We start from the raw sequence: 7,437 nt of genomic DNA, 5'->3' as shown, positions 1-7,437 counted from the left end.
GTCGGTCGGGCTTGGCCAGCGGGGGCCGAGGATGAACCGTGCGGGCACGGCGGTGGTCCGGGGGAAAGGCGTCGGCCTCCCAGGCCCGAGCTGGGGGAACGTGCGATGACCCAGGCGGGAAGCTGCGCCCCGTCCGAGTCAGACTCGGTCGTTGCGGCCCGCTGAGGCTCGCTTCGTTTCCGTAAAGCGGGGTCGGGGGCGCGGCGCTGTGCCGGCGACTTGCCCGCGCGAGGCACGCGCGCCGAGGCCCAAGCGGGAAGCTGCGCCCCGTCCGAGTCAGACTCGGTCGTTGCGGCCCGCCGGTCTCGCGCTACGGCCAGGATGCGGAGTTTGATCGACACTGGTGGGAGCCGGGGGGTCGAAGGGGTTCCGGCCGCCCCGCCGTTCTCAGCGCCGCTGTCACCCAGACGGGAAGCTGCGCCCCGTCCGAGTCAGACTCGGTCGGTGCGGCCCGCTGTGGCCAGCTGGCAACTAGCTACGGAAGGGTACCGGCGCTCCCGACGAACCCGCCGGGGTGGCTGGTGACCAACGCTGCGTTCGGCGCTTATTGCTGCGACCGGGAGGGAAGCTGCGCCCCGTCCGAGTCAGACTCGGTCGTTGCGGCCCCCCCGAGCCCGCACGCCTCTCGCGGAAGGTCATACGCCACCGGCGGCACGAAAGACGCCTCCCGCAACGCGGTAGTCGGGAAAGGCTATTCGGATAGTCGAGCAGAGTTGCGACAGCACATCCCGCGGTGCCGTCTGGTTAGGCAAGGGTTTGAGAAACAGCATTCGCGGTAGACCGGCGCGGCCGGCGGACGCCCACGCGGCGTGCCGCAATCGGATCGCGCGCTCGGCCTCCGTTGATTTCCTCTAGGTGGGTGATTCGGGGCGTCTCGGTCTCGCTGCCGTTCGGTCGCGCCAAGGCCTGCGGGGGCGGCGCGTAGCGCACGCTCTCGCGGCGGCCGAGGCGCTAGAGTGCGACCCGCAAGTGGGGAGGAACCGTCCACCCAACGCCGGCGCGAGCCGGGGCCGGTGGGGGCCCTACCAAGGCGGGTCATGAGTGCCAGTCGGTCAGTTCGGGAGAAGGGGAGGGTACTCGGAGGCCCGCCGGGAGCAGACGGGGGTCCGGAAGCTGAGGGGGGTGAAGGACGGCGGCCGGGAGCAGACGGCCGTCCCCGGGAGGGGGTGTTCGTTCACGTGCGGACGCCGGGAGCAGGCGGCCGTCACGCAATTCTGCCAACCGTTCCCACCGGCCTGTGTTTAAGGAGGCGGCCGGTCCTCCGTCCTTGGATGGATAACATTCGCAGATTTTCGCCCGGCCTGTGTTTAAGGAGGCGGCCGGTTCCCTCCTTCCTTCCTTTCTTGGATGTATAACATTCGCAGATTTTCGCCCGGCCTATGTTTAGTGAGGCGACCGGTCCTCCCTCCTTGGATGGATAACATTCGCAGATTTTCGCCCGGCCTATGTTTAGTGAGGCGACCGGTCCTCCCTCCTTGGATGTATAACATTCGCAGATTTTCGCCCGGCCGGTGGTTTAAGGAGGCGGCCGGTCCTCCCTCCTTGGATGTATAACATTCGCAGATTTTCGCCCGGCCTATGTTTAGTGAGGCGGCCGGTCCTCCCCCTCCTTGGATGGATAACATTCGCAGATTTTCGCCCGGCCTATGTTTAGTGAGGCGACCGGTCCTCCCTCCTTGGATGTATAACATTCGCAGATTTTCGCCCGGCCGGTGGTTTAAGGAGGCGGCCGGTCCTCCCTCCTTGGATGTATAACATTCGCAGATTTTCGCCCGGCCTATGTTTAGTGAGGCGACCGGTCCTCCACGGAGAGCGACCCGCAAGTGGGGAGGAACCGTCCACCCAACGCCGGCGCGAGCCGGGGCCGGTGGGGGCCCTACCAAGGCGGGTCTCATTGCCTGTCGGTCAGTTCGGGAGAAGGTGGGGGTACTCGGAGGCCGGCCGGGAGCAGACGGGGGTCCGGAAGGTGAGGGGGTGAAGGACGGCGGTCGGGAGCAGACGGCCGTCCCCGGGAGGGGGTGTTCGTTCACGTGCGGACGCCGGGAGCAGGCGGCCGTCACGCAATTCTGCCAACCGTTCCCACCGGCCTGTGTTTAAGGAGGCGGCCGGTCCTCCACGAGAAGAATTCTGCCAAACGTTCCACCGACCTGTGTTTAAGGAGGCGGCCGGTCCTCCCCGTCGTTCCGCCGGCTTGTGTTTAAGGAGGCGGCCGGTCCTCCACTATTCCTTCCTTGGATGGAAAGCATGTAGCACTTTGAAAATTTTCGAGATCTGTGACACTTTGAAAATTTTCGAGAGTTTTTGTACTTAGAAAATATTTCGCTCTTGCACTTCCAGAGTGCTTTGCGGTAGCTCCTAGGTTCGCTGTCCGAGCATGTGAACACTTTTTGGGGGGGAACACATCGCTAGAGACACCAGCCGCCTGGTTCTCGGGGCCAAAACTTGTGTTCCCCACACTCGTTCTGACTATATTTTGCGATTTGGGGGTAAAGGTAATGAGTACAGTGACTAGGGGGACCAACTCATCGTACTCTGGCGCACCAACAGACCAAAGCTGGTACTGCACTTACCCCTGGTACCCCAACGCCTGGTACCTGAAGGGCGAGAGGCTGATTTTTCGCTATTTGCGGCCGACCGAGGGAACCAGACAAAGCGGACACTTTACGGCGCAAGAGCCGTTGGCACTTAGAAATTTTTCGACAAAGTTGGCGCGAGCTCCAGAAGGAGAGGCTGATTTTTCGCTATTTGTGGCCGACCGAGGGAACCAGGCAAAGCGGACACATTACGGCGCAAGAGCCGTTGGCACTTAGAAATTTTTCGACAAAGTTGGCGCGAGCTCCAGAAGGAGAGGCTGATTTTTCGCTATTTGTGGCCGACCGAGGGAACCAGGCAAAGCGGACACATTACGGCGCAAGAGCCGTTGGCACTTAGAAATTTTTCGACAAAGTTGGCGCGAGCTCCAGAAGGAGAGGCTGATTTTTCGCTATTTGTGGCCGACCGAGGGAACCAGACAAAGCGGACACATTACGGCGCAAGAGCCGTTGGCACTTAGAAAATATTCGCCAAAGTTGGCGCGAGCTCCAGAAGGAGAGGCTGATTTTTCGCTATTGGTGGCCGACCGAGGGAACCAGGCAAAGCGGACACATTACGGCGCAAGAGCCGTTGGCACTTGCGCGAGCTCCAGAAGGAGAGGCTGATTTTTCGCTATTTGTGGCCGACCGAGGGAACCAGACAAAGCGGACACATTACGGCGCAAGAGCCGTTGGCACTTAGAAAATATTCGCCAAAGTTGGCGCAAGCTCCAGAAGGAGAGGCTGATTTTTCGCTATTGGTGGCCGACCGAGGGAACCAGGCAAAGCGGACACATTACGGCGCAAGAGCCGTTGGCACTTGCGCGAGCTCCAGAAGGAGAGGCTGATTTTTCGCTATTTGTGGCCGACAAAGGGAACCAGACAAAGCGGACACATTACGGCGCAAGAGCCGTTGGCACTTAGAAAATATTCGCCAAAGTTGGCACGAGCTCCAGAAGGAGAGGCTGATTTTTCGCTATTTGTGGCCGACCGAGGGAACCAGGCAAAGCGGACACATTACGGCGCAAGCATAAAATTAAAAATGCTTATAAAACATAAACCAAACGTTGGAGGTGGTCATTTCTTCACGCGCAGTGATAAACTCGGCACTCTAAAGCACCCGAGAGCGTTTTTTTCAATGCCAACCTAACCAGAGTGACGGGAGCGGCACAATTCAGAAAAAGTGCTCAGCTCGCCGAGAAAATGCGATTTAAGCAATAAAATTAAAAATGCTTATAAAACATAAACCAAACGTTGGAGGTGGTCATTTCTTCATGCGCAGTGAATAACTCGGCACTCTAAAGCACCCGAGAGCGTTTTTTTCGATGCCAACCTAACCAGAGTGACGGGAGCGGAACAATTCAGAAAAAGTGCTCAGCTCGCCGAGAAAATGCGATTTAAGCAATCAAATTAAAAATGCTTATAAAACATAAACCAAACGTTGGAGGTGGTCATTTCTTAATGCGCAGTAATAAACTCGGCACTCTAAAGCACCCGTGAGCGTTTTTTTCGATGTCAACCTAACCAGAGTGACGGGAGCGGCACAATTCAGAAAAAGTGCTCAGCTCGCCGAGAAAATGCGATTTAAGCAATAAAATTAAAAATGCTTATAAAACATAAACCAAACGTTGGAGGTGGTCATTTCTTCATGCGCAGTGATAAAGTCGGCACTCTAAAGCACCCGAGAGCGTTTTTTTCGATGCCAACCTAACCAGAGTGACGGGAGCGGCACAATTCAGAAAAAGTGCTCAGCTCGCCGAGAAAATGCGATTTAAGCAATAAAATTAAAAATGCTTATTAAACATAAACCAAACGTTGGAGGTGGTCATTTCTTAATGCGCAGTAATAAACTCGGCACTCTTAAGCACCCGAGAGCGTTTTTTTCGATGCCAACCTAACCAGAGTGACGGGAGCGGCACAATTCAGAAAAAGTGCTCAGCTCGCCGAGAAAATGCGATTTAAGCAATAAAATTAAAAATGCTTATAAAACATAAACCAAACGTTGGAGGTGGTCATTTCTTAATGCGCAGTAATAAACTCGGCACTCTAAAGCACCCGAGAGCGTTTTTTTCGATGCCAACCTAACCAGAGTGACGGGAGCGGCACAATTCAGAAAAAGTGCTCAGCTCGCCGAGAAAATGCGATTTAAGCAATAAAATTAAAAATGCTTATTAAACATAAACCAAACGTTGGAGGTGGTCATTTCTTCATGCGCAGTGAATAACTCGGCACTCTAAAGCACCCGATAGCGTTTTTTTCGATGCCAACCTAACCAGAGTGACGGGAGCGGCAGAATTCAGAAAAAGTGCTCAGCTCGCCGAGAAAATGCGATTTAAGCAATAAAATTGAAAATGCTTATAAAACATAAACCAAACGTTGGAGGTGGTCATTTCTTCATGCGCAGTGATAAACTCGGCACTCTAAAGCACCCGAGAGCGTTTTTTTCTATGCCAACCTAACCAGAGTGACGGGAGCGGCACAATTCAGAAAAAGCGCTCAGCTCGCCGAGAAAATGCGATTTAAGCAATAAAATTAAAAATGCTTATAAAACATAAACCAAACGTTGGAGGTGGTCATTTCTTCATGCGCAGTGATAAACTCGGCACTCTAAAGCACCCGAGAGCGTTTTTTTCGATGCCAACCTAACCAGAGTGACGGGAGCGGCACAATTCAGAAAAAGTGCTCAGCTCGCCGAGAAAATGCGATTTAAGCAATAAAATTAAAAATGCTTATAAAACATAAACCAAACGTTGGAGGTGGTCATTTCTTCATGCGCAGTGATAAACTCGGCACTCTAAAGCACCCGAGAGCGTTTTTTTCGATGCCAACCTAACCAGAGTGACGGGAGCGGCACAATTCAGAAAAAGCGCTCAGCTCGCCGAGAAAATGCGATTTAAGCTGTTAGGGTGGTGTTCACTCTAACTTATTTTGCAAGGACCACACTGGAGACAAGTTAGTCGTTTTAGACACCTGCAGGCGGAGAGTTCACTCGTCGCTGTGCTCTCAGCGATAGTCGAATGAAATCCCACTCAGGCCTCGTCAGGCGCTTATTTATTGAGAGAATCAAAGTGGGGTTGCAAGTGGGGGTTTGGGAATACACAGGTTGGGCTGGAGACGCCCCCCCTGCTGATCAAGGCATAGCAGGGGGCCTTTTACGACTTTCTGTAAACAAAGCACCTTTGATTGCTTCCTCTGAGTTTAGTCAATCAGTGGTAAACTAATTTGTCTAGACAGGACAAACTAATTATCTTACTACAGGTTACATTCCAACATAATCATACGATGAAGATATTCTGCAAACCCTAACATATCCCTCCTGTTTTATCATATGATTATGTCAAACCTGAACAATCAACCATAAGTAAGAAAATGAAATCAATGAAATGAAAACAATAACTTCCAGTGAGGTTTTTCCCTCAATAATCCAGTCCAAAGTATGTGCAACTCAAAAAACCTGCGGCCAGATTAAGTGCAGGAAAAGAGTTACACGGTCCCTCTGCCTTAGGTGACCAGACTGTTATCAATAAAAAAGGAAAAAGAAAAACACAGAAACGGTACATCATTGAATCCATCACTTGCAAGGCATTTTCGATGGTCAAATCATCAAGTTTCCGTAAAGCAATGCCGAGTCAAACAGCATCTACGCAATCCACGTTTTGAATTAGGGGTCCAGCACTCCTTGTAGCTTGCAGTGGCTGAGGTGAATCCAGCTGGGCCGTTCAGCGATCTTTACTGCAGTGGGGGTAGTCAGCAAGGCTTGAAATGGTCCCTCCCACCTTGGGCTGGCCCAGTTCTTTCTTTTGATGACTTTGATGTAGACCCAGTCTCCTGGCTTGATGGTGTTGTCGACCTGTGAGGATGACAGAGCAGGCGGCAGTAAATTTGCATTTGACACCTCTGTCAGTCTGAGCGTTCTGACCATGAAATCTGCCAAAGACTGTTCTTCATCTGCCTTTTGTAAATCTGCATGGAACACAGGTAGTCTATATGGCCTCCCGTGGATGATTTCAAAAGGTGTTAGCCCTTCTGAAGTGGGAGTAATTCTCATATAGAGCTTTACTAAGTCTAGGCACTCCGGCCAAGGTCTGCCTGTTGTTTCCATGCATTTCTTCAACCTGCTTTTGATAGTATAGTTTGCTCGTTCAACCAGGCCAGCGCTGGCTGGGTGATAAGCGCAGTGGTTTTTTAATGTTATCCCAAGGTGTACAGCCATGTTCTGTACCACTTTGTTCACAAAATGTGGACCATTATCACTGTAAATGGTTTGGGGAATGCCATGAGTCGGTATGATGGCTTTGCAAATGGCTTTTGCCACTGTTAAGGCATCTGCATGTTTAGATGGAACTATTTCCACCCATTTGGAAAATGCATCAATCATCACTAGGCAGTATTTGTGAGGTCCACTTTGTGTGAGCTCAATAAAATCCATGTGCATGATTTGAAATGGGTACGACGGTTTTGGAAATGAGCCTCTCTTAGGTCTCATGTTTCCTTGTGAATTATGTTTCACACAAACGGGACATGCTTTACAAAAAATTTTTAAGTAAACATCCAAACCAAAGGTAGTGAATTGTTGATGTATGATGGACCTCATCCCCCCTGTCGACACATGGCAAGGCCCATGCGTCGCTATTGCTGCTGCCTTAAAAAGTGATTTAGGTAAAACAGGTTTGTCATTGATGCGGAGGATACTATCTGTATCCGCTATTGCACCTTTTGTTGTCCACATTCGTTTTTCCACCATTGGAGCATTGCCCTGCATATCTGTCAGTATAGTCTTATCTATGAGTTGCGTGTCCTCTGAATCTATTAAAAAAAATTCATGGCCATGTTTCCCTGCCGCTGCTTCCTTAGCAATCCTGTCCGC

This window comes from Syngnathus typhle, unplaced genomic scaffold (assembly GCF_033458585.1).
Source record: "Syngnathus typhle isolate RoL2023-S1 ecotype Sweden unplaced genomic scaffold, RoL_Styp_1.0 HiC_scaffold_24, whole genome shotgun sequence".
In the NCBI taxonomy this organism is placed as follows: domain Eukaryota; kingdom Metazoa; phylum Chordata; class Actinopteri; order Syngnathiformes; family Syngnathidae; genus Syngnathus; species Syngnathus typhle.
The sequence above is the reverse complement of the archived record's forward strand: the minus strand, read 5'-3'. Positions refer to the sequence as shown.